The sequence below is a fragment of the Papio anubis genome, chromosome 14, assembly GCF_008728515.1.
Source record: "Papio anubis isolate 15944 chromosome 14, Panubis1.0, whole genome shotgun sequence".
NCBI classification, from domain to species: domain Eukaryota; kingdom Metazoa; phylum Chordata; class Mammalia; order Primates; family Cercopithecidae; genus Papio; species Papio anubis.
The window spans coordinates 95973211-96000513 of record NC_044989.1 but is presented as its reverse complement, the minus strand read 5'-3'; the positions used below and the strand labels follow the sequence as shown (position 1 = coordinate 96000513).

Sequence of the window (27303 nt, the reverse complement as noted above, 5' to 3'; positions counted from 1 at the left end):
TTTACCTGGGCCAGTTGCAGCAAGTTTCTTTGCCTGGTGAGCAGACAACCCTAGATTAAGACAGCTTCAGATTCTGAGTCTGTGAGGATGGGACTGGGTGTCGGGGGGTGGGGTAAAGGGCTGTAGGGTTGGTGTCGGGGTACCAGGGACAGATGGTGACTGTGGCATCAGAGCATGGATGGGCTACCCCTTTGAGCTCTGTGTTCAGTGACTTTGGCGAATCTGGAAATTTTCCCAGATTCTTCCAACAGAACTGTCAGTCCTAGATCTTGGGAGGTAGTACAAGAGTTAGGCTTTTTCTGTATTCTTCAGCATTTTTGTGGTAAGAAGGGAGAAGCTACACCTGGAATTGCTTTTGGAAGCCATTTTAAGTGGATGCCTCAGGCTCAGACTTGCAACAGAAAAGCCTGTTAACTAAAAGCACATAATCACCTTTTCCTTTTATTTTGCAATGATTAAGAGAGGATTTGAAAACCCTCCCTGTTTTTCATAGATCTTTATTTTAAAAATATTGTGAATGGCTAAAAATATTATCCCTAATCATATAATAACATCGCAGCCACATAAAAGCATGCCACAGATAAGTATATAAAGAATCTGTTCACATGCGTGTGTACAGATATAATTGCTCATATCCACCCTGATTTCACTGTCACTGAGATTCCTCCCCTTTCTTTATCGCTTAATCTCTCTGCCTCCAAACATGATTAAAACATAAAAGAAAGTCATTGTCCTCAAATACCTTAGAACCTTGTTGGAATTTTTTTCAGGGGAATAGAGAAAGGAGAAAGATAGGCAAACAAGTAACTGCGATGCAGTGTTTTATGTGTTGTAATAAAAATATATACAAATACACGTAGAGTCCAGAGCAGCTCTGTCTGTGTCTGGGATTGCTGGAAAGTCTTCCAAGGAAAGTAACCCTTAGCCTGCACCTAGAAGGATGAGAAAATTTTTCAGGCAATACATGGGAAAAAGTTATTCCAAACAAAAAGTCTGATGGCTAAGTCACAGAGCCTGTCCAGGGTGCTGAGAAGGGAGGCTGGAACCCAGGAGCCAGCTGGTGATAATGGGTGTGTGTGGAATGATGTGGGGTACATTGCAAGGCTCCTTTGAGATCTGGAATCCTATGATTTCATGTCCAAGGAACCATAAGGATTGGCTGTCACTGAGTTGTATATAACTAAGTTGCCCATTGGTGGAGGGAAAGTAATAATTTGTTCTAGATAAATAAGGAGAATGATCATATAAGCTATTTCATCAACTTATGTCCTATGGCCAAAAAAGACAGACCACACACATAGAGCTGCAGGCTGGTGAAATATTAATATTTTACTTTTTTGCAAGACCTAACTAGAATCTAGCCAGGTGGTTGGAGGGACACTGTGTTCTCTTAAGTGCACATCCATTTGTGACTAGAAGTATGTAAAATCCTATCGACAACAATAGGTCCCCTATAAGCTTCACTTGCACCTGCTGGACTTTGCCCCATCAGCGACTTGGCTCTTGCTCCCAAGGGCGGATCATAAGCAGCCATGGCCATGGGAGCTCCGGTCTCCTTATTCAACTGCTGACTTCTCTTTATTACCTGGCGAGGCCTCTGGTTGTGGGAGGACACAGCACTCATGTTGGTAGAAATGCTACCTCAGGGTTTTAGTGATGCTTCTTAGATTCCACTCATTTCTGAAGTCTGCATGGGGCAGAGCTGAGTTTTCTGAAGGCATTAACACAATCTCAAGTGCATGTGAGCCAAATTGGTTTTCCCTGCTGTTTCCCAGCGAAAAATATTAATATTTTAGTGATGGTGCTGGTGGTGGCACATGGGGAAGTTGACTATTGTAGGGCACTAGACAAGTGGATGAGAAAAGGTAGAAATATTCCACTGCAAATCTTCTCTGGCTTATATTTTATAGAGTAAAAAAGAGCTCAAGAGACAAGACTAGTAGGATTTAGATGCTTTAGTCGACTCCCATTAAAGTACTGAGCCTTACATTATGTTGTAAGAGGATATTAAATTGGTCTCTTTCAAAGATTGGAGTTTGAGGTAAAGATAAGAAATGGTCTATCTTGGATTTAAATTATTTTTAAAAAAGACATAATTCATTTTATGCATCCTCATTCGTCTTCTTCTCTCACATCTTATGTGAGAAAAAAGCACCAGCTTAAAGAAGAAAATTGCTCCTTAACCTTCCTCCAGCCCCCATGCCATCTGTCCCATTGGGAGTCATTCAGTATAGAGGAAAAATGCCAAGTGGAAAGTGAGAGCAAAGCACCGCAATTCTAGTTTTGCCTCTGGGATGGGCATTTAGCTTGTTCAGGGCATTGGTCATCTCAACTCAGCGGTGAGGGAGCTGGGCCTTGGGAGTTAGAAGCATCAGTGACAAAATTTTCCTTTTGATTTACTTTGGAAAATAAGGAAAAGCTGGCTAAGGGTGAGTAAATGACAGAAAATGGGACTGTGATCACGTTTCCTTAGAAACTATAGAAGCAAAGAGAGGAGGGGCAGAATCAACTACAAACTCATGACTTAAAGAAGATAAAGATTTCCAAATGTTCAGAGAAAAGCTAAAAGGCACTGCACTGTGAAGGAAAGAGGGCTCACGAGGGATGGTGGCTCTCAAGAGCAGAGCTCTTACCGTGCAATTACAGAGCAGCCCAGTGAGAAATAGAGGAGGAACAGGCAGAGAAGTGACATCTCAAAAAAATGAGTATGGTTCAAGGGGACCTCAAAATATAGCTCCAAAATAAGCAGAGGTGCCATCACCAAGGATGAAAACATGAATGAATTACCTTTTAAAATGCAGGCTTGATGATTTTACCCCTTCTTAAAATCCCGTGCTTTATAGAAAATATTAACACCAAACATATTAATTAATTATTAATTAAGATGCTATTGAACATCTTTCTTCAGCCTCCAACTCCAAGACAAGGCCTTAGATGTGTCAGGAGACGTGGTGTCCCCTAGGTGTGACACCCACAGAAACTGTTCCTAGGCTACAACACCTTTCGCTTCTTCGATGATGCTGCGCCTACTCATCTTCTTAGATTCTTTTTTCATTCTGAACAAAGCTTATGTTAAGAAGTTAAATATCAGAGGAATAAAAAGAATATAAAAGTACCCATTATCCTTCGCTACACAGACAATGGTTAATAACTTATTGCGTATTTTTCTAGATTTCTATGTATAATTATTATATTTAAATAAAATGATATTGTTTATATGATTATGCATGCACATGTGCATATATCTTTGCAATTTTCTATTTTCATTTATTCTACCTAATATGATATTTTGGGCGTCTTTGCAAATTGATACTTAAAGCTTTTTTTTCATGTATTTTAACAACTGCTATAATTACATGCTATGTGTCCTTTAACCAAACTCTTTTCTTTTACCTTTTTCTTGTTTTTCTTTTATTTTAGAGACAGAGTCTCACTATGTTGTTCAAGCTGGTCTTGAAATCCTGGGCTATAGTGATCCTCCCAACTCAGCCTTCGAAAGTGCTGGGATTACAGATCCTTTCTAATGTCACTTAGCTTGAATTAGTTTCTATTATAAACAAAAACACACTTCTACATAGATCTTCTACAAATATGGGCTTACTTTTCTATTCATTTTTTTCATTAATCATATATTACATTCCACTTAAAGCTTACCTGAACTGGGAAGCCTAAAACTCCCAAATCTCCTGGGTAAGGCAAAATTTCTCCTGTCCCTCACCTCCCTGTTTGTATATTCATCCTTGGACTGTGACTTTTTGTAAAGGAAGTAATCATTGTTCTAATTTTCAAAAAATACAATAAAGGTACATTTTTAAATTAGAGATTAGAAAACTGAGGACTGTTCCTGAAACAAACTCAATAACATTTTTAGAGCCTTTCAAAGAAAGAGAGAAATCTCAATGAGTCAGAATGGATTATGTAAAACAAGGCCATGCCAGATTAACCACATTTTTTAAGAAGGTTTTTTATATGGCAAATATAGATCAGGGAATGTTATAAATGGAGACTATCTTGGTTTCCATAAAACATTTTTTAAAAACTGACATGCTTATAGTTATAGAGGAAAAAATGTATTCAACAATACTGTCAGTAGGTACATTTATATTTGGTTGAGCAATTGTGTCTGGAGAGTAGAGATTAGTAAGTCAGCATCAACCTAGGGGAACCTAGAAATATACCACAGAATTCTGGCTCTGTCCTACAGAGAGTTAAATAGAAAATTTCTTCCTAAGGGCTCATACAACAAGCCAACAACAGAATCATACAAATGCTATGTTCTTGGCTTCTTGTAGAGCTTCCATTTGCTGAGCCTGTGGTTCCTCGGATATACTGACATGACATAGCAGAAGGGGATGGATTACATAGCTGCTACGTTTTAGGGAACTTTTAATTTTTTTTCTTTTCCTCTGAATTAGACAAAACTAGATGGTGAAAATGCTGATATTTCAATCCTGAAAATAAAAATCACCTGTTATAACCTGGTGTTTTCTTCTACATTGATTACATTATTTTTTTCCCAACTTTTAATGTTGAGATCATTTTAAATTCACATGCAGTTGTAAGAAATAATACACTAAGAACCTGTATATTTTTCACACAATTTTTCTCAGTGGTAACATCTTATATAACTGTAGTACAATATCAAATCAGTATTGATAAGATCAATATCCTTCTTCAGATTTCACTAGTCCTATATGTGCTCATTTGTGTATGTGTGTATTCAGTTCTTTACAATTTTATCATATCCATAGATTCATGTGACACCACCATAGTCAACAGTTCCATTGTGAGGATCTCTTACACTACCTTTTGTAGCCGTACACACCCCTCCTGCCGCCCCTTCCCCATCCCTGTGCTAACCCTTGCCAACCAATAATCTGTTTTGATTTCTATAACATTGTATTTCAAGAATGCTATATAAATAGAATCATATAGTAGTATGTTTCCTTTTGAGATTTTTTTTTTTCACTCAGCAAAATTTCCTTCAGATCCATCCAGGTTATATGTATCAATAGCTCACTCCTTTCTACCACTTAATAATCATCGTGGTATGGATGTATTAGAATTGTTTAACCATTCACCCAGTGAAAGATCTTCGAGTTGTTTCCAGTTTTTGGCAATTACTAATAAAGCTGCTAGGTGTATTTTTTTTTTCTCTGTTAACCTAAGTTAATATTTCTTTGGGTTAAATGCCTGAGAGAATTATCACTGGGTCTTATGACACGTACGTATTTATTTTGTAAGAAATTGCCCTCTTATTTTCTAGAGTGGCTTTATGCTTTTATGTTTTCATCAGCAATGAATGGAAGATTCCATTCCTCCATACTCTCTTTAGCATTTGGTGTTTCATTATTATTTTTTTAGTTTTAGTAGGTGTGAAATTTTGGTTTTAATGTACATTTTCTTAATAGCTGTTGACATTGGAGCATCTTTTCGTGTGCTTATTTGCTATTGTATATACTCTTTGATAAGATGTTTGTTCATGTCTTTTGCCCATTTTCTAGTTGTATTGTTTGTTTTTTCATTGTTGAGTTTTGAGAGTTCTTAACATGTTGTAGATATGAGTTCTTTGTCATACATGTGGTTTGCAAATATTTTCCCCAGTTTGTGGTATATCTTTTCATCTTTACAGGGTCTTTCACAGAGCAAAATGTTAACTTTTGATAAGGTCTAGTTTATCAATTTTCCATTTTAACCTTTTATGCTTTCAACAGGTATGGCTTATATTTTCTTAAATAAACTTTTAATTTTAGAATAGTTTTAGGTTTACAGAAAAGTTTCAAAAACAATACAGAGAATTCCCATATAACCCTCATTCAGTTTCTCCCATTTTAACATCTTACATTACTATGGTAGATTAGTCACAACTAAAAAACCAATATTGGTACATTACTAGGAATTAAACTCCACATTTATTTGGTTTCAGTAGTTTTTTCCTAATTTTCTTTTTCTGTTCCTGGACCTAAATCAGGATTCCACATTGGGTTTAGTCATCAGGTCTTCGTAGCCTTGTCTGGTATGTGGCAGTTTCTCAGACTTTCTTGGTTTCTGATGACCTTGACAGTTTTGAGGAGTTGGTCAGATATTTTGTAGACTATCCTTCAATTTGCATTCATTTGATGTTTTTCCTCTGATTAGACTGGGGTTCTGGGTGTTTAAGAAAATGACCACAGAGATTAAGTGCCATTCATATCGTCCATAACTAAGGTACATGCTGTCAATTTCCCTCACCACCGATGATGCTAATCTTGACCATCTGGCCCAAATAGTGTTTGCCAGTTTTCTTCATTGTAAAGCCCCCCATCCTCTTTTTTCCATATTCTACTTTTTGAAAGCAAGCAACTGAGCACACCTCTTTGAGGGGGGTGGTAACTCCATCAGTTATTTGGAATTCTCTTGTGTAGGAGATTTGTCTCCCCCCACCACTACTGCCATTTATTTATATATATCAGTATGTATTCAAGGATATCTTCAATCTTGCATTATAATCTAGTATTATGTTGTTTTGTTGCTCAAATTGTTCCAGCGTTGGCCATTAGGAGTTCTTTCAGGGTGACTATTGTGACCCTCTGACACTCTTCTGACATTGTTGAGCATGTCTTGACTTTATGACACTTGAAGTTGCTCTGCACTCATCTTGCATGCTCCATGCTACAGTCTTAGAATCAGCCATTTCTCCAGGGATACCTGGCTCCTTTTATTGGAGGATGGTATTAGTAATCAATCTACATGTTGGTAGTGCTTTGCTTTTTGAATAATAATTAAATGATTTTCAGTCTAATAGACTATGTGGTGTTCTGTGAAATATGAGCAAAATAAGGAGAAGCCCTTTCCCATAAATACCTTGTTCTTAGGTTCCAAAGGCTTGTGTGTGAAAACTTGCCATTTGTCTTGAGTTTGCTGTAAAGTGCCCAACCTTCCTGTTTTGCTGGGACTGAGAGGGTTCTATTACAAGGGAGTTGCAGCATGAAGCTGAAGGTGATGTCACATCTAATAGTAATGGCTGGAACTGGGCAGCCTTCTTGAGACCATGAGGGATGTCAGTCTAATGGGAAAAGTAATGTGTTGTAAAGAGCAGAGCAGAAAAATGGAAAGAACCTGGGACTTTGATGACGTTAGTGAACCGATTCTTGAGTAGTTCTTCTTTGGAACATTTGTTCCTGTGAGGTAACTATTTTTTATTAAGTCATTTTGTGTTTTTATTGCTTACAAGATAATGCATTCTGTCAGGACAGATGTATATGTAGAATTAAGGCCCAATGTAAGTATGCCCTTTGGGATTCAGAGCTCAGGCATTATTGGTATAAAAATTACTGATATTAATACTTGTGGTTTCAACATCTTTTTGTGACATAGCTTTTCTTTGAATAGGAGGTCTTTGGATCAGTGTCTGTAAAAATTAACTCATTGAGTTGTTCAGTCTTCTATCGCTTCATTCATTTTCAACAACTACTGTTCATTGGCCAACACTTATGTTAGGCTCTGAGAATATGAGGATAATTATGGGATATCTCCTGCCTCTGAGGTTGAGAGGCAGTTCAGTGGAGGAGACAGAGATGCAAACAACTAAAGTGACACCAGTGATAGAACAAGCAAAGTGACATGGGCTTTCAGAGAAGGAACCAAATAATTTCTAAGAATTGGACAGGGGAAATGTGAAGGGGTTGGAATTAGAAAAAAAAAAAAAAGAGAGAGAGAGAGAGAAAGGAAAAGGAAAAGAAGGGCATTCTAGGGTGCAGGAAATGTGGAAGCAATGTATTGGCAATGAAGACAGAGTCTTTTTTGGAGAGAGCAAGCAGTGGTATGTAGCTGGAGAATGGTGAGGAATGTGCTACAATGAGAGATGAGGTTGGCAACATTAGGTTGAACCAGACTGTGAAGAGCTTTGAATACCAGGCTAGGGGTTTTGGATTTTAATTATGTTATAAGCCTCTAAACAAATAAAAATTATGTGACTTTCATAAGGGTTTATCTTGCTCTTCAAAAAAATTGTATTCAGCTCTGTAAACAGGAAGTATGGATATAAATCACATTTTGTTGATTCAGAAAAAATAGTTATAAATTATTTTGGAAGTGAGCTACTCCTTTCTTTTTCTCCCTTTTCCTTTTCTCCTCCCCCTCTTCTTTGTCCTTTTAAGCAAATCTGGGTTTTATATGTTAATTTTATTTAGAATTTTTTTGCTTTATTTCAAAACTAGATATGCAATCTATTCTTACATGAGTTCAAATACAATCGGAAAATATTTTCCCTCTATAGGACAATAATTTGGCATTCAAAAACCACAGCCGGTTTTATATAGCCATTGATCCTTAGATTTAAGATCCTGTCTAAATACTTTTTAGACAGGAAAGTTGTATCATTACCTTTAAAATAGTATATATGAGATTACATTCATGGTAGTGCTCTTCAAATAGAGTATCAAGGCATACTGGGAAACCAGCGGGAGAACAGTTCCTTGGTAGATATATCACCTAGGGCAAAACCTTGAAAGCTTCTTAGAATTTGTTTTGTTCTGGGAATCTTAATGCTATTTTAATACCATTGTTGGTTTAACTTGTTTATTGAATAATAAAAACTAGGAGAAATGGTTCAGTTGAACTTAAAAAAATCTATGCTTTGACTAACAATATAAGCGATTTATGACATCTCCTTTTGAGATGGAGTCTTGCTCTGTTGTCCAGTCTGGAGTGCAGTGGCACAATCTCAGCTCACTGCAACTTCCACCTCCCATGTTCAAGCAATTCTCCTGCTCCAGCCTCTCGAGTAGCTGGGACTACAGGTGCCTACCACCATGCCTCGCTAGTTTTTGTATTTTCAGTAGAGATAGGGTTTCGCCATGTTGGCCAGGCTGGTCTCGAACTCCTGACATCAAGTGATCCACCTGCCTCAGCCTCCCAAGTCCTGGAATTACAGATGTGTGTCATTGTATCTGGCCACAATTTATGGTATCTTTTTTATATTTTGGGGGGTTAGGGATATACAAACTATCATACATTTAATGTAAGGAAATGCTGTTGGAGCAGGTAGCAAGGTAGGAGTCAAATGTCTATAGTACACAGAACAGTGTTATGCATGGTGTGGTCCTAATTTCTCCTTCTTCGTAATTCCTGTGGAAGTATGTACTGTTTAATCAGTGAAATCCCAGTCACTTTCTGCACGATTCTCTGGTGTCCGAAGTCGCTGGCAAACACATGAACTTTAGCTGCTGAGTTGGTGTTAACTCCTTGTGGAAGGCAATGCTCCTCCGTGCTTGCACGTTACACAATGATGTGGTTTTGAGAATTTTTGAAACAGTCTATTTTAAATTTGGCTTCTCCAGAGCAATTCTTTGCTCTCTGGCAGTTAGATTTAATCTATCGAATTCACATTAGACAAATAAATGTTAGAAATAGGAATCCCAAGAGCATCTTAACCCTCATATCTAAACCTGGTAACCACTCCCATAGTGGGTCTATAGATCAAGCCTTGATGTTACACAGCAAATAAAATGGTGTCACTTGGAGATCGGAGTCAATGCTTGTAATTGGGCTCAGATGCCTGTTAGAAACCACATTCAATTGCAGAATTAAAAGGAATTGACAAGCTCTGGGCAGTACAAATAAAACCCAGGGTGAGAGAGGAAAGTCAATATCATAGAATTAGGGGGAAATTATGAAAAACACTAAATTCAGTAGAAAATGCAAGTTCAGGGAGATAATGACAGAAGAAAGGCTCAAACGTTCTTCTTTTTTTATGCAGACTTTAAGACCAAGGCAGAATACAAGCCAGTCATACATTTTTTCCCCCTGAATAAGAGTTTTAGTGCTAATCCAGCCACCTCATTTGGCAGATGAAATAACTCAAGGGGACTGTGGCCTATCTTTGTTTCATAATTGGAGCAGAATCTTAAACATTTCCCTTATTTAGTAATCTCCTTCTATGAGAGCACTTTTGGAGGGCACCGTGGGAGTGTGAGAGAGGGAAGTGATGGAGTTTGAAGACAGATTGGGTTTGAATACTGGTTCTGTCATCTTAGCCACAATCCCCTCTTCTGCAAAATGAGAATAATAGTAGTGTTAAATCAAGTTTAGCCTGAAGCTGCCTCCTTATACATTTTTAGTTTGGCCTAAAAATTTCTCTGTACATCATGAACTATAACCTAAGTGAACCTGTAAAAAGACTGTAGCCAACTCTTGTGCCAATCATTAAGTTTTGGCCAATCAAATGTGGCCATTGTTCAAACCCTGTTCAAATAAGGCAAACGCCTAGCTATAACCAATCCTGCTGTTTATGTACCTCACTTCCATTTTCTGTACATCACCTTCCTTTTTCTGTGCATAAATCTTCTACCTTGTGGCTGCGCTGGAGTCTCTGAGCCTACTCTGGCTCAGGAGGCTGCCCAACTGGTGAATCATTCTTTGCTCAGCTAAACTCTTTCAAATTTATTTTGGCTAAAACTTTTTTTTTAACAGTAGCTTTAACAAACTTTTTGGCAAAGTTCTGTGAAAATTAAATGAACTGATTGTTGTAGAATGCCTGGTATAGGACATGACATGATAAAATGACAACTAACACTATTAATAAGGGGCAAGAGTTTATAACTTTGTAATTCAGTATGGGGATGGAGATAGCAGCACAGATGTCAAGGGAGACAGGGCAAATGACTATTGGTCTAGAGTTTGGAGGGACCTGCAGGGATATTTGGGGGCATCTTACAAGGAACACAAAGAATGCCCTTTCTCAAAATTTCTGCCTGGAATTGCAAATTATGGATGTTTCTTTACATAGAGTATTGAGCCTCCAGAATTGGGAAGGGTAATATAATAAACAATCAAATTGGGTCTGGGGAAGAGGGAGATGAAAGGACAATCTGGAACACAGCAGACCCTGGGGTACTGGGCAGAGAATCAGGGAAATGTATGGGAAGGCAGGGGGCTCATTCTGGAGCTCAGATGAGCAGAGATGGGAACCTCTCTCGACTTTAAATCCTCTTTCCAGAAGAGGTGAAGATTGACTGCAATTATTTATTCCCACTAAAGGAAACAGGAAAGCAAGTAAAGTAATCTATCTATTGTTTACTCCATCTCAGATCATTGGGAGTAGGTGGTTCTATCTATAAGGATTTATCTGGAAATGCTGTTGATCCATGAGTTCCATGAATATTCAAAAGTGTCAGAGGGATGGAGCCTTGGCCAGTCTCTTTGTTGAGACTTCATGGTGTCTGCTAATGCAAAAGGAAAATTCTATCTGCATTTCTAAAGGATTGCAAAAGCAGTTTTATGATTTGGGCTTGTTCTCCCATCATTCTCATGTTTTGTTTGTTTTTCATCACCTCTATTTTAATTATAGGATACTTGCTGAGAAAGATCTGCATAAGGAAGTGTGCTTTCACCATCTCCTCCACCAAAGGGAATTGTAATTAAGAGCAGATTGAGGAGCAAAGAAGGTGATTAAATCCTAGGCTCAAAGCCTTGCTCCCCTGGCACCCTTGATCGGTGGCACCTTCCTCCAACTTTAACTTTTCTCTAGGTGTTGGCATGTTAACCTCTCTGATCAGCACTATCTTTATAATAATCAAGAGTAGGATAATTGCAGTATTTATTTTCAGTTGAACTATACTGTAGCTGTAGGTTTTCAATTTACCTGCTGGAGAACTGAAGACAAAATTGATTTAAAGTATTCGTTATCCACTTGAATTTAGATTTTGCTATAGTTTTGTGAGGTGACAATATCATAGTCCAAAATACTTGAATTTTTGCATATGTGTTTGAGAAATTCAGAGAAAGCATTGCATGGTTTGTATTTTAGAGGACTCAGTGGATTCACGTTGCAGGAAGGATGAACATCAACTTTTTTTTCTTCATTTACCAGAAAGTAGTAGGAGCTGGTTAACTCCCACCTTAGTGTTCAAAAACTAAAGACCAGTGTGACAAAGCCATTTTCTATTTTTCAAAGGGAGTGGGAATTTATTATAAGTATTTTTAAAGGATTGAAAAATCACTTAAAAGGAAGCATTCAGCTAAAAAAGATTCATTTCTTGCTATAAATTAATACATAGATCTCAGAAACTGTCATAAGTACCAGCAGCATTTTTTATTCGAGTTTATAATAATTGCAAATTATAACGATGTTCATTTTCTTTAAACTGACATGATTTGACACTTGTGCAACTGCTGACTTTAGCAAACTGGTAACTATTTCCAATATTAAAAATAGACATTTAAAATCACCAATTGAAATAAGGCATTGAAGGGTATATTAAGCAAAACTTTTTGAGTGTTCTTCTGAAATCATTTAAAAATTAACTTTTTATAGGGACCTCATTTTTAACACTTGACTAAAGCAATTTTTTTTTTTTGTTTTGAGACAGTCTCACTCTGTCACCCAAGCTGGAGTGCAGTGGCCAGATCTCAGCTCACTGCAAGCTCCACCTCCCGGGTTTATGCCATTCTCCTGCCTCAGCCTCCCAAGTAGCTGGGACTATAGGCGCCCACCACCTCGCCCGGCTAGTTTTTATTTTTTTTGTATTTTTTAGTAGAGACGGGGTTTCACCGTGTTAGGCAGGATGGTCTCGATCTCATGACCTTGTGATCTGCCCGTGTTGGCCTCCCAAAGTGCTGGTATTACAGGCTTGAGCCACTGCGCCCGGCCGACTAAAGCAATTTAAAAAATTTTAAATAAAATTCTTTTTAAAGCTGGAGCCATGAAGAAGATTGGTTCTGAGTGGCATAAACTGACTGAAGTATACATCTTCACAAAGTGATGTTTGAAATAAACACTAATAAACACTAGGGTAACTCAGTTTGGACAGCCCAGCCCAATCATAAACAGGATCCTTCTTTGCATAATGGGCTCTAGTGTCTCACAATTCTATTAGTAAATCTCGGGAGAGGCTTTCGAACATTCTGGTAGTCTCACTTCCCTGTACCTAACTTCGGCATTCAGTTTACAACTTTTGTGTTAAACAGGTGCCCCTGCACTGGGAAGAAGTTAACCATATCCTTAGTTACAGCAATGTTCTCTGAAATTGATGTCAGGGCCATATAAGTGGCCACTCTTCTTGGTACCTTACTGCATACATGTGTTAGTTATCTTGTTTTAGACATTCCAGGCTAAAATGCACCATTTCCATTATGTCCTTTGAAGTTATTGACTGAACAATAGTTTCTACTTCTCAGATATGTAGTGTGATGTTAGGCCAATTAATACTTAAGGAAGTTGTACCCATTGTCCTAGCATCTGCAGTTGCCTATTATACTCTTCTTTTGTGACAGTATTAGAGTCAAAACTGGTCCAGACACCGCTCATGTCTGCCAAATGGATGGTGAGACAGGAGGTCAGACTGAATTAATTTGCACAGTTTCCCATCTGGCGTCTGATTCATTCTGTGAGGCTGCTGGAAACAGAGGAGGTCTACAGATGACTGCTACTAAAACATGACCGTAAGTATGTGTTTTCTACCAAAGGATGTCAGTGTGAACAGTGACATTGCCCATGGCTCTATCCCATGTTTGTGAAGAGGCCTGATATAAATGCCTGTGGTCTAATATTCCGTGACAGCAAAGATTGTCAAACACTGGCACATGTTGGTAAAGGAGATGGTAGCTTGCTTTAATACTAGACACACATATTTATGGGTGAGATTATGAACTATTCCAGTTGGAGATAGAGATTCTAGAATAAGCTAGAAGGCTCTCTAGGGATCTTTAAACCATACTGTCAAAATTTAGAGTTACTAAGTATTCTTCCCACTGAAACACCCCCTATTCACCATGAGTCACTGCATTTCATGAATGCAGTGACTCTAATCCTGAATTGTACTGTCTGCAGTCCAGATATCCTTTAAGTGGAGGACTCTGTTTCTTCTAATTGAAACCTACTCTTCATCCTTCAGGAGAATCCTCTGTTGTCTGACCCATTGAAAGTTAGTCGTGCTTATTTTATTGAGTGAACAAACTAATTAACTTTTAAAAATCAAAGTTTTCATGACAGCATCAATGGACTTAACTGCATAAGTGTTAAAAGTGGCTTTAATATTAATAAGGGCAAGAAAAAAATGCTCAATATTACTAATCATTTGGGAAATGATAATCTAAACTGTAATGAGATCCCATCCACTAGGATGGCTATTATCAAAACAAAACCAAATAAGACCAAAAAAATTAGAAAATAACAAGAATTGGCAAAGATGTCAACAAACTGAAACTCTTGTGTACTGTTGGTGGGAACGTATAAAGGTACAGCTGCAATGGAAAAAATACTGTGGTTCCTCAAAAAATTAAATAGAATGGATGTATAATTCAGAAATTTCTCTTCTGGATATTTACTGAAAGGACTGAAAGTAGGAATTGGAAGAGGTATTTGTACACCCATGTTCATAGCAGCATTATTATAGCAGCCAAAAAGTGGAAGTAGCCCAAATGTCTACTGATGAATAAACCAAATGTTGATGCATGTACAAGGGGATATTATTCAACCTCAAAGAAATAAATTATGATACATGCTACAACATGGATGAACATTGAAAACATATAAGTGAAATAAGCCAGATATAAAAGAACAAATATTGTGGCCAGGTGCGGTGGCTCACGTCTGTCATCCCAGCACTTTGGGAGGCTGAGGCAGGTGGATCACAAGGTCAGAAGTTTGAGACCAGCCTGGCCAACATAGTGAAATCTTGTCTGTACTAAAAATACAAAAATTAGCTGGGCATGGTGGCATGCACCTGTAGTCCCAGCTACTTGGGAGGCTGAGGCAGGAGAATTGCTTGAACCTGGGAGGCAGAGGTTGTGTGTGGTGAGCGAGAAACGCACCACTGCACTCCAGCCTGAGCGATACTTCATATCTCTCTCTCTCTCTCTCTCTCTCTCTATATATATATATATATATAGATAGATAGATAGATATAAAAAACAAATATTGTATGATTCCACTTTCCAACAGTCAAATTTATAGGTTATCTGGGGTGGAAGGCAGTGGAGAATCAGGAGCTATTGTTGAATGGGTGTAGAGTTTCAGTTTATAAGATGACAGCTTTTGAGACTGATGTCAGTGGTGGTTGCTCAACAATATGAATATACTCAATGCCACTGAACAGTACTTTAAAAAATTGCTAAAAAGGTAAATTTTTAAAAAGTAGCTTTGAGGATTATTCAGAGTTTTAGGGAAAAAATGGGCTTTTCAGTTAGTGGATCTAGATTTGACCTTGATTCTGATCGACTTTGACTTTGACTGGGAACCCCTTCTTGCCTAGGCCACCTCCAAGGTACTGAGAGGGGCTCTAGCAACTTGTTCACTGAGACACATATTTTTCAAATTTTGCAAAAACAAGCTGTTTCATCTCAGTTGATATGGCCGTTTTCTCTTTCCACTTGACTTTCCCTCTCTTACACTTTCTCTCACTTCAAATGCCATTGGAAGGGCAGCCAGCAATTTTGGGATGTAGCTAAGAAGTTGAGTGAGGAATGTATTTAATTTAGTTTTAGAAGGGTATGTTTATGTGGTTTTGTATATTGGTCAGCTATTGCTAGCCCAATAGGATTGACTTTGAGGAATGTTCCCTGGGCTAACTCACCTCACCAGGTATAGTAATAAAGAGGTTTGGGGCTAGATGTCCTGTGGCAAAAAAATCCTATGATGCCTGGCATGGAAAATATCTGAGTGGAGCCAGAAGCACCAACCATTTACAATTCAAAGAGAATCTAAGATGAGTCACTGAGTAACACTTGAAAAGCTCTGAAATCTTGCAGATCATATTAAAAAGAAACTTGATGAAAATCTTCCCAAATTTGACAATAATCCTAAAAGCTTACGTGACATTACAAAATAGAGTTGTGAAGGTAAAAGAAACTTTCTTTCTTTTCTGATCAATTTTGGGATGTATCTAAAAGGAATTGAGTGAGGAATTATTTAATTTAGTTTTAGAGGGGTATGTTTATGTGCTTTTATATTTTTCTTTTTCTTTTTATTTATATGCTTTTATATATTGCTAGCCCAGTATGGGATTGACTTCAAGGAATGTTCTTTGGGGTAACTCGCCTCATCAGGTATAAGCTGAGAAAAATATGTAGAATTATATTTCTATTCTTTTCATAGAAAATATTACAAAACCATGGTGATAGAAAAGATCAAGGAATATACACATAAAAGTTTTGGGGAAATGTATTATAAAAGTTGATAATTAACTCATGAAAACACGTTATTTTACTGGGTTTTAGGACCTTTTGGTTTACTTTTAAAAGTTGTAATTCCAGAGGGGAATAATAGACATTAGAGACTCAAAAGCCGAGAGGCTGGATGAGGTTCGAGGATTGAAAAACTTGGGTACAATGTTTACTATTCCGGTGATGGGTACTCTGAAAGCACAGACTTCACCAGTAGGCAATATACGCATATAACAAAACTGCATTTGTATCTTTGAATCTATAAAAATAGAAAAAGTTAAGTTGTAGTTTTTTTTCTCATTTTAAGTATACGTGCACTTTCATATCTACTTTTATATTTATGATTTTGTATTCCAAGATGTACCAAAAATTGTAAAAAATACTTCTGGCTCCATGAAACCTGAATTGAATCTAGTTTGGGACTTAGGGTAATTTTGCTCTATATTTACTTTCTGTGGATTTGAAAATGGGTAATTATACTATTAAAAAGAGCTATTATGAGCACAAAATTAGGTGGTATGTGTGAGTTTCTGGTACATAGCAGGGTTTCCATAAATGCTTATTTTCTTTTCCCCTACATGAACTCTGATGGTATAAATTTATGATCTTCACATTGGCTTTGATATTTTTTCTACCTGGTTATACATTTTTTATCTCCCCGAATCTGTCCTGAGTTCATTACCCGCCCACCTGGCTCCTGCCTGTGGTCTCTTCCTCCTCGAATCCATCTTTGTCTGCTGCCATGGTGATTTTTCAGAAAGTCAGACTAGATCTGAGTTAAAAATCTGACCTGCTTGAAAATCTTTAATGACTCCCTTTGACCAGAGATAAAGTTGAAATGCCTCATTGTAGAATTTAAGGTTTGTAATTTAAGGTTTTGACTCAGCTGGGGAGCAGAGGAGGCTTCCCAGGGTACAGGGTTCTTGAGTTACAGGGCAGTGGGTGTTTTCCAGGCTGGTGGTGAGCTGGGCCAGAGAATAGGGTGCCCCCTGCTGAGTACACAGAGCCCCTTCAGTGGCTACAGGTAGTTGACTCTGGCTGGTGTATGAATCTAACATGGAGAAGTGGCAAATGTGTGGCTGGAAGACACTGTGACGGAGCCTTCCATGATTGGCCTTGACTAGCTTGCTAAGGAATGTGATGCTCATCCCGAAGACCAGGAAGGGCCGTGAAAAAACTTAAAGTCTGTCTTTCCCTGTCCTGACCTTCCAAGTCTTGCCTCTATTTGTGATGGGTTGAACTTGTGTGTCAGCTTTGCTGGATCATGGTACCTAGATATTTGGTCAAACAGTATTCTAGATGTTTCTGTGAAGGTGATTACGGGAAGAGTGGGGAGGATTAACACTTAAATTAGTAGACTTTGAGTACAGCAGATGACCCTCCCTGAAGTAATGGGCCTCAACCAGTTAGTTGGAGGTCTTAACAAATACACTGAGGTCTCCTGAGCAAGAAGGAATTCTGCCGGAAGACTGCATTTAGACAGGAACTGCTTCTCTTCCCTGAGTGTCCAGCCTATCCTGCAGATTTTGGACTTGCCAGTCCCCATGATAGAGTCAGCCAGTTCCTTACAATACATCGCTCTCTCTCTCAATGCACACACACATGCACGTACACACATTCAATTGGTTCTGTTTCTCTGCAGAACCCTAACTAATATATTATCCTCTGGTTCAATTCAAGTATTATACTGTTTGTAGAATCCTCTAGCTCCAAGTCAGTCATTCTCTACCAGGCTACCCCTGAAACATTTTCTGCATAATATTATTCAAGACTCAGCACATGATTCATGTTTATTTGCATCTGTATCTCCCTCAACATTGTGAGCAACCTGGGCACCAGGTCTCATCCATCAGTGAAGACCCTGTGACTAACCATAGCTGGTAAGAAAAAGGTGCTCGATAAATATTAATTGAATGAATGAAAAAAATAGAATGGATGAAGGACAGTGTGTAGCTGTACTTTCCACAGAGATTATGATGAAGGACACTAATAGGCGATCAATGAGTATCCATGATACCCATGTTGATACCGTAGGCAAATATGAGCTATGTTACTATGAGCCAGACACGATTCCAAGCTCTAAAAATACCATAGAACCTGAAAGAGCTCAGGCACATTTATTTTTATTAAATTAAGGGGCTCTGCTGAAGATTTCTGGAACCAGCCTGTCTCAAGTTAATTCCTCCACCATATAATCACCACAGCTAACCTCTAGTTCTTTTTAGAACCAACACAATGCAGGGCTTGTCCCCAGGCAGGAGAAGGAGAGCACTGGTCAAGGAGTCAGTGGTACAGGGCTGTTCTGGGTGCTGTAAGGCCACTGTGGCAGCTTCAGGCTCTCACACTCCTCCCCAGCTCCCTGCAACTCTTCTACTCCCATCCCAGAAATCCCGAGTTTCTTGGGAACTGTGTTCAATGTGATGTGTGTTGAAACGGCCATGTAGGCTAATGGAGCCCCCAGCAGACCTTGGGGAAAGGCTTAGGGAAATATAATAGGCTATGAGAAAACAGGATCATAAATCACACATTTTTCACACTGTACGGCTGAGAGAGATGACTAAAGCATGTTTGTAATTTATTTTCCCCTTTTGATAAAAAGGTATTTCTGGCAGGGTGAACACAAGCTCTCTAAAAATAAGTTACTCGCTGATTTGTCACCACAGATATGGGCACATCAACATCCACAGGAAACTCGAGTCTCTGGGGTGGTGGCTTCACATGGAAGACAACAGAAAGAAGTCAGAACAAAGACAAATCGCTCTGCACTGGGCTTTCCAGCCGAGCAGATCCAGAAAGAGACAACATTAGAAGAAAGTAATTTCAGGTTTCCAGTTCTTCTTCCTTCTTAAAGGTGTTCTGTGTGTCCAGGGCTGACTGTGGCCCCTGTATCTGCAGGTGGGAGCCTCCCCTCCATCCTCCCGTGTCATTTCCCTCCTTGACTTCCTTCACCTGTCCTTTATCACATTGCTTCCTACCCAGGGCAATGTTGTGATACCATTAGCTGATTAGAGATTAATAGGAGACAGTAGGATCCCACAGGACAAACAAACCAACCAACCCTGCCTTTTTGAAAGGCTGGCTGTCAGAAGCTTCCGCCGGCAGGTGGCTGCAGGTCATAAAACCGATTGGAAGCATTTCCACTTTGTAAAGCAGACCCCAAAAGGCAAACGTGGAATCAGGATTCACGTTACATAGCAATCCTGCACGTGCCCCTCCGCTCCTGATGAACTGCTCAGGAAGCAGGTGAGAACTGGAAGCACACGGAAAGTGGAGCTATTAAGCTATTTGGGCCACTGATGAGATGCTGCTGGCTGGCTTAACCTCTTCAGTGCCTGCCTAGTTCTGCTGCAGCTGTTGGCACAGTTACCAGCCCTGAGAAATATAGGGCACTTATTTTTGGAAACGCGCTCTGTATCCGAAAGCACTCATGATGATGAGATTCAGCCGACGGCAGAAACACGGTCACCTGCTCCTGCAAAACATCACTGAGCACAGCAGTGGTTCTGGGCGCCATTAATTATTATTACACTGGGCTGCATTTCCCTTGCCTCCCCGCAAGCCTCAAAAAGAACCTGGATTTGGCTCAAGGAATTTTGAAAAATGCTTAAGACAAAATTTTTACTTATTTTAGTGGAAGGAAAACATAACCAAGATGAAGCAGCTTTATGGATAGCACTGCCTTCTCCTTGGATCAGGAGTGCCCAACATCTACTCCTGTGCCCCCAATCTGGGCTTCTGAGACCTGCCTTGCCACTGGAACGTCCTTCCTTTGACTACATCAAGGGAGCCAGCCTGCTGGCCTTGTTTTCGTCTTCTCTGGTTCTAAACAGAGGAGAACCATCACCCTGCTCTGAGGTCCATATTCTATAGAGCATTTTTAGTTTGGATTCTACTTGTGCTCTAAGAGGAAGAGATAGAGACTCTCTTAAAGTCCATATGTTTGCCATGTGTTAAAGGGTCACCACAATACTGACTTTGAAGAATTTTATTCATGATTGAGACAGTGTTTTAAAAGTGGCCTATACGTATGGGTGCCTCACTGAAGAACAGAGGAGGGGAGTTAAGTCCAGTTTGGACCTGAGTAGTTAATGTATTCCATTACCTCAAAAGCTCAGGGCTTGAAACACAGATACCCCGGGAAGTTAGGTTTTGTTGCACCGTAGTGTCAATAAACCAAGCAAATATTCACTGAGTCATACTGTACGTAGGCATTACCTGCCAAGCCACTCTCACCCTCACAGAGCTCACAGTTTAGCAGAGGAGACGGGACTCAGGAACACAGGGAGATCAGAGCTGTGATGATGCCGGTCTCGTGGTGGGTGTGGGGATCTGGGAAGGACAGCTGACTCCACTGGGGGGACCGCACCATGGAAAGCTGTGGGAGGGAGGAGAACTTTGGAACTCTGCAGAGAGATGATGAGGTCTTTCAAAGAAGGAAGTGACATTGCCCCTTTTACTGAAATGTTTTAGAAAGGTGACTGTGGCTGCTGGGCAGGAAGCAGTTGGAGGGAAGATGGTAAGATTCGAGATGGAGAAGGCTGTATCATTTAGTAATTATACAAATGATACCTAGATTCAGTTGTGAGAAAGTGGTGAGGACCAGGGTGGAATGGTTTAGAGTATGAATTCTCGGAAGGAGGAGGGTAGAAGCAGCAGCAGTGAGGTGCTAATCTGGGTTTGGGTGAAGGGCGATAAAAAGACACTTCAGATGTGGCAAAAGGACACGTATGGCAGCTGGATACCAAGGCAAATTCAACTCTGTCTTTGCCTGGAGCCTATCCCAATCAAGAATATCAAAGAGACAGTGAACCTCCCTCCCCACCGACTCGCTTAGTTTTCAATCTGTTCCCAGTGAAATCTAATCCAATTGTATATAAATTCAAATCCAGACTCCAAAGATGGCCAAGCTCTTCTGTACTTTTTATCCTACCCTAACTCTGAGCACCAGGGACTTGTTACTGGACCCCTCAGCCTGGGGCTCAAACCATTTATTTCCACAAAGCAACTCACTTAATCTTCTCAACGATGCTCTGAGCTGGGCAGTAAAGTTGCCTTATTTCATACGTGAGGAAAGTAAGGAGCAGAGGAATTCAGCAATTTGTCCACAGTTAGACAACCAGTAAATACGGAGAGGGGAATCCTAGTTTTGCTATCTTCCTTAGCAGCTGTGTGACCTGGAGTAAGTCTCAGATTTACATCTTTTTATCTTAAAACAACAACAACAAAAAAGTGAGAATTATTATCTGTCCCAATCGATTCCCTTTCTCAGGATCATCTGAGATAAAGTTTTGTACAATGCCACTTGTTCTGCATTTGCCAAACTGTGAAGTCCAAAACGTGCCACTTTGTTACCACCTTCCTTTTGCTGGAATGGCATCTTTCATTAGGACTGAGCGGGAGAAAACATGTTTCTTACAAGGCTAGACTGTCATCCCTGGCTGCACAGCATATCAAGCTGAGGAGTCTTAGGGTGCCAGGCAGCACCACAGACTAACACATCACTGTCTCTGGTCTTTGGGTTCAAGATCAGCATTTTTGAAAGCTCCCAGATGATTCTAGTACAGCTAGGATTTAGAACCACTCATCCTATCTGAAGATAGAACTTATCCCTGTCTGTTACCAGTGCTGTCTTTACTTACTCACAGCCAAAGAGCTCAAAGCCTTTGGGAAGTGTTGAACTCCATGGTAGAGTCGAGTCCTCCGTGGCTCCCAAGATCCCCACTCTCCAACCCCCAACAGTGTGTACCTCCAGTATTGTCCCCTCCCCTGAGCATGGGGGCAGCCTCTGAATATCATGGATGTCCCTCCTTTGGTTGGATTACTTATATGGCAAAAGTGACACGATTTTGCAGATGTGATTAAGGTCCCCAATCAATTGATTCTGAGTTAATTAAAAGAGAGATGATCCTGAGTAGACCTGTCCTAATCAGGTTCTTCAAAATACTGTGTCTCCTCCTGGCCTTGAAGCTGCTATGCATTCTGTAGAAGTGAGGAAACAAATCTGACCAACAATGCCTTTGGGAGCAAACCCTAAACATCAGATGAGACCTCAGATCTAGCTGTCACCTTGATTGTAGCCTCACGAGACCCTGATTAGAGGGCCTTGCTAAGCTGTTCCTAGACTGTTGACACCTGGTGATAGAGGCAGGAGGCAGATAAATTTTAGGCTGACAGGGGCAGGTCCACAGTGAAACCCCACCTTCAACCCAAAGTAGTCTGATACCTGCAGCCTAAAGTGAGAACTTCTATTCCTGTTTGTGCTCTCTCTCTCTCTCCCAACTGGTTCTTTCTGAATAATATATTTTTATCAATAAAATGTTGCCTTTTCCAAAACTAACTACAGCCTGCCGCACTCCCATCCTATGCCTATAAAGACCCCAGACTCAGTTGGTAGGGGAGAGAGATGGCCAGACTTTGGAGAAGAGAGACAGCTTGACATCAGGGAAGAGACAGCTGGACTTCAGGGAGAAGATGAACTGACTTCTGGGAAGACTACCTGCCCTTCCCATCCCCTCTTCATCTCCCCTTTCCACTGACAGTCATTTCCATCACTCAGTAAAATTCTCTGCTTTCACTATCCTTCAAATGTCTGCACAACCTCATTCTTCTTTGATGCTGGACAAGAGCTCAGGACCCACTGACTGAGGGCACCCTAAAAGGCTGTCACACCAGCCTTTTGCCCTGGCTGGTGGAGGGCAGCCACCCTATGTGATGAGGCATTGAGCCAACTGAGCTGTTAACAAACAGCCGTCTACAGATGGTGGAGGCTAAACGAGTAATGTAACATTCCCATTGGGGATTTGGGGTCACAGGCACCCCCACCTGGTCACTGCTGCAGGCCTGCGTGGAGCTTGCACTCAGAGTGGTGGCCAGACCCCACACTCACTCACTCATACCTAGTCTGGCTATGGGCCCTGCACAGAGCGTGCTCCTGCTGGTGCCCAGTGTGGCTGACTGGGTCCTGCACTCACTCATTCATGTGCTCCCTCCCACAAGGGGTTGAGTATGGCAGTCGGAATAAATGTTCACCCCTGTCGTGAGTCCAATGAAGGGGCCAAGAAAAGTCCTGCATCACTGGGGTGTGAGATAAGTGTATGTTGTCTTCAACTGCTCAATTTGCGATATTTTGTTATGTAGCATAGAAAATCAATACAACCAGTCCTTTATTGACCTGAGGCCCTGGACAACTTCTCATGACCTTAGAGAGGGAGGATGGGAGGAGGCCACTCTCTTTGTGGTGAGGACAGCATGAGTGGCAGCTCCACAAGGAGCAGGGTCCAGGGAGGGACAGCATCAACTGGCTTTGTGTCACTGAGAAATGACAAGTATACAACCAGCATATTTTTATAATACAATGTTAGCATACCGTGTAAATCCACACAGAATTCCAGAATTTCAGAGCACAGTATTCAAAAATTGCATTTTTTTTTTTTTTTTTTTTTACAAAATTTGTGGACATAACAGTGTATATTGCTGATTTGGGATCTGAAGCAGGTGGGCCTTTTGGCTGATGGAGTCCAAGAATAGAGAGGATGAGAAACACACTCACGGTGAGATATCACTTGGCCATCACCATGAACAGTTCCACCCTTGAAAATGTTGGCACAATGTTCACCTTTTTATTTCTGTATAGGATATAAATGTTGAAAATTTGCTGAATTCTGCTTTTTCTATGTATTACCTGAGCAAAGGAAAAACGAGCATTGCATGATTTTGTAATGACCATGGGCTCCTCAAAGGTCTCTTGGATCCAGAAGTTCAGATTAACATTGATTTGGCAGCTGTGATTTCCTGCTTCTAGGATGGAGGATTTTGTTCAGTCTGAGCCAAACCATCTGGGACATCTAATCACTCCTAAAGAGAAATCCTACACTTTGCTATTTTTAAGAGCAAGTGAAACTGAAGCACGTGTATAAAATTTTGCTCAAGGTTTGTGAAACTTTAAGTACTGGAGAGAAAAAAATAATTTGATAAAATGATTTATTTTTGGAATCAGGAAATGCACCAACTTGATGGAGCACCAGCACTACAACGTTTTAACTCTTTAGTATAGAATTTTTCAAACACAGAACAGAGTAGGGAGAATAATACAATGAACTTGATGAGAACATCTGCCAGCTTCAACAGTCAACTCATAGTCAATGCTGCTTCATCCTTCTCCCTCCCATTTTTCCTACCCTGTTCCTAGATAAAAGAATCGAGTTTTGCAGTGAAAAGAGATAGCAAAGACAAGGCATCGGTTTTTCTACCTATTCTGTAGATCTGAATGATGACCTTAAGCACCCACACATGCATTTGGCCCCCAGACCAGGCAGGTGAGCCTGTGGGTATGTGCACACATTAGAGAAGAGGAAATCCCTCTGGATTCAGAAAAATTACTTCCCCTATTCCAGCTTCTCCTTTTCTTCTGAGTCATCACAGACACCAGTTTCAAAAGAGCAGGATAATGTTGCCAGCCAGGATTAAATATATCCAGCAGGGATATTATAAGGAAAACAGACAAACAACTTCCCTTTCTTTTCCTCCCCTCAAAGATCAGCCTCCCGGGCTTTTTACTGTCTCTCCTCTCCACTTCTCCTGGGGAAGGGGATGGAATCCTGCCTGGGACCAGCCAAAAGGAAAGAACCAACCTCTTTCCTTATCACAGGGGTCATAGTTCATGATGTGTAGGGTAGGAGCGTCTATTCCTTCTCTCTCCCTCCAGGGAAGCCCTTGAGATAAGAAACCCTTCTCCCATTGAAAGACTCCAGTAGGGAATCTCAGGACTCATTTGAACATTTAGTCACTCTCAGGAAATCTTGTCCCTTAGAGCAAGCCTCCGCACTCTTGCCTGTTTCATTGATTTAATTTTGATGTGGTCCTTATGCTTTCAGAGACAAGTCATATACTTTACTTGGAAAAGAGCTGTTCATGCCCTTAGCTAAACATCACACCCTGCTTAGGCTTTTGCATTATCACTCTCAATCTGTGTTCATGCAGGGATTGTTGATTTTATGAATCAACTACCCAGTCATTCTTATATATCTCTTTCAATATTCTCTACGCTCCCACATCCTTCTTAAAGTGTCAAGCTCTAGACTGCAACAGATGTTCCTGAAGAAATTGAGACTAGAAACATAACACAAACTTTATGCTCTTCCATGGATGACTCACAAGGGTTATCTGTCTATGATCGGCCTGTTGTTAAAAATTTAGATTATGTAAATGTCATGGAAAGGAGGACAAAGGTGGTATCTGTCAGCGTGTAGAGTGTTTTATCTTGGTTGCCTTGGAGAGCATTTTAAAGGTTAAGTCTGCAGAGCATTCTCACAAGTTCCCAATATTTAGTCCCATGAGCAGTTGGCACGAGCTTCTGTGTGTACCACCCTCTTCCTGAGAACTCAGGTCACCAGCATGGGATGGGTACCCTTTTCTGTTAAGTGCCAGGGAATAAATTTCTTAGGCTTTGTGGGCTACGAGGCCTCTGTTGCAACTTCTCCCCTGTGTTGCTGTCCAGGATGTGGCCTCTGTGGATATTGTAAACGAATGTGATTGGCTGTGTTCCAGTGTAACTTTATTAACACTGACATTTGACGTTTTCACGCTTTACGTGTCATGATATTCTTGTTTAGGCGTTTTTAAGCATTTATAAATGTAAAACCTTTTTATCTTACAGGCCATACAGAAACAGGTGGCTGGTGTGGACCTGGCAGTGGGCTCTCCTTTGCCCATTTGTGATCCAGCATTTTCCCATGAGAGCAAGTGAAAAGGAAGGGTAGGACAGTAAGAGAGATAAACTGTTCCATTTTAATGTTTTTTGTTGTTGTTGTTTGTTGTTTTTGTTTTTGTTTTTTTACTATGACAACATTTTAAAAACAGAAATGGCAAGTTGTTATTCTTTGCTCTGAGCAGCTCACACTCTAAATGTTACATAGGGATTTTCATAGGACGGAGCCAGGCTGGACCTCTGTGCAGCATCTCTACTTGATCAGGGATCCCATCCCACAAGGTCCAGGGACCTTTTATATGAATGTGGACCATCTTTTTAGGAATCCAAATTGAGACTCATAGTTTGATGAAAATTTTTCAGATTTATAAATTTCTTTACATGAAATGTCACAAAATTCTAAACATTCATTACATAATTAGTGACATTAATGAAAAGTGTTGGTGCTCTAGAAACTTTAGGAGTTATTATATTTATGAAGAGATTCATTAAAGTGTCTCTTAGGAAGAGATCTTTCCCTGAGTATGTGTGAGTGAGGACCCACCCGGTATTGCTGCCCTGAATCTGGCCTCTTTTGTCTGACACTGAACCTTGTACATTTCTTTTGTGGACCACAAGTTAGGAATCTGGTTGGCAGTTGCATGTATTATTTCATGCATAGCTCACTGAAGCATTATAAGCCTTTAAAACACGACTGAGAAAATAGTACATACATAACCTGCTTTAAATACGCTTGTAGCATTTAATCTCTCAATTTTGCAGTTCAGAACAGACCATGAAGTTATTTTGTTCTTGGAAAAGTAATCGACTTTTCCTGAGTGGAGCCAGCTGACACTGCACACTAATTTTGCAAATACTGAGGGTGAATAGTGAACTCCTAGATAGGTTTTTGAAAATAAATTGAATTGCAGTAGGGGTTTTTCTTACAATTAATCGTAGTCTCAGAACAATAAGTGTATGTTAGGCAAAATCTACACAGACATTAGTGATGAGGTAGTTGGGTTGGAATGAGCAATCTTTCAATTATGACGTAGATCTTCACCATCTTCTGGCTGGAAAGTCACCTCTTTGACTCTGATGTAATACTTCTAGTTTCAAAAGTTGAACTTATTAAGGCTTCTTGTTTTTTTTTTTTTTTTTTTTTTTTTTTTTTTGCTATATCTTCACTGCTCATTAGTACCTGGAAAGGAAAGAAAAGAAACTCCAACATCTCAAGTTTGGGAAAGAAATTGTTTGCTAAAATTAGACTTCTAGGAGTCTGTTTATCCATGAGGATCATTAACTAAACCTAATCCTGTCTTTTTATACCACAGGTAATTAAAAATTGGCTCCCTCCCTTCACTTCCTCCCTTCACTTCCTCCTGTCCTCCCTCCGTTCATTCCTTCCCTACCAATGTACATGCTCCTCTTCAATGGTTCGGTACTCACAGGTCTTATGTGTTAGAATAGTAAAG

At 40.0% G+C, this 27303-nt stretch overlaps 2 long non-coding RNA genes across 4 annotated transcripts in view; one reads left to right on the top strand and one right to left on the bottom strand.

The window, feature by feature from the left end:
- Positions 1 to 26778, top strand: part of LOC103877201 — a 39066-nt gene extending 12288 nt beyond the window's left edge. Inside the window, exons 3-5 of one of the 2 annotated variants that reach the window (XR_002516820.2) lie at positions 13255 to 13422; positions 18807 to 18957; positions 25799 to 26778. This is a non-coding gene — a long non-coding RNA (uncharacterized LOC103877201). The remainder of the gene's footprint in view (positions 1 to 13254; positions 13423 to 18806; positions 18958 to 25798) is intronic. The other variant, XR_002516819.2, reaches the window with a different exon arrangement.
- On the bottom strand, positions 805 to 27303 carry LOC103877200. 2 transcript variants are annotated; one of them, XR_001894395.3, is made up of 4 exons: positions 27241 to 27303; positions 26777 to 27029; positions 20359 to 20518; positions 805 to 932 (listed from the first exon to the last, which is right to left on the bottom strand). It is a non-coding gene; the product is annotated as an uncharacterized LOC103877200 (long non-coding RNA). The 2 variants fall into 2 exon arrangements; XR_004178352.1 differs by lacking the exon at positions 805 to 932 and having other exon boundaries at positions 20214 to 20518.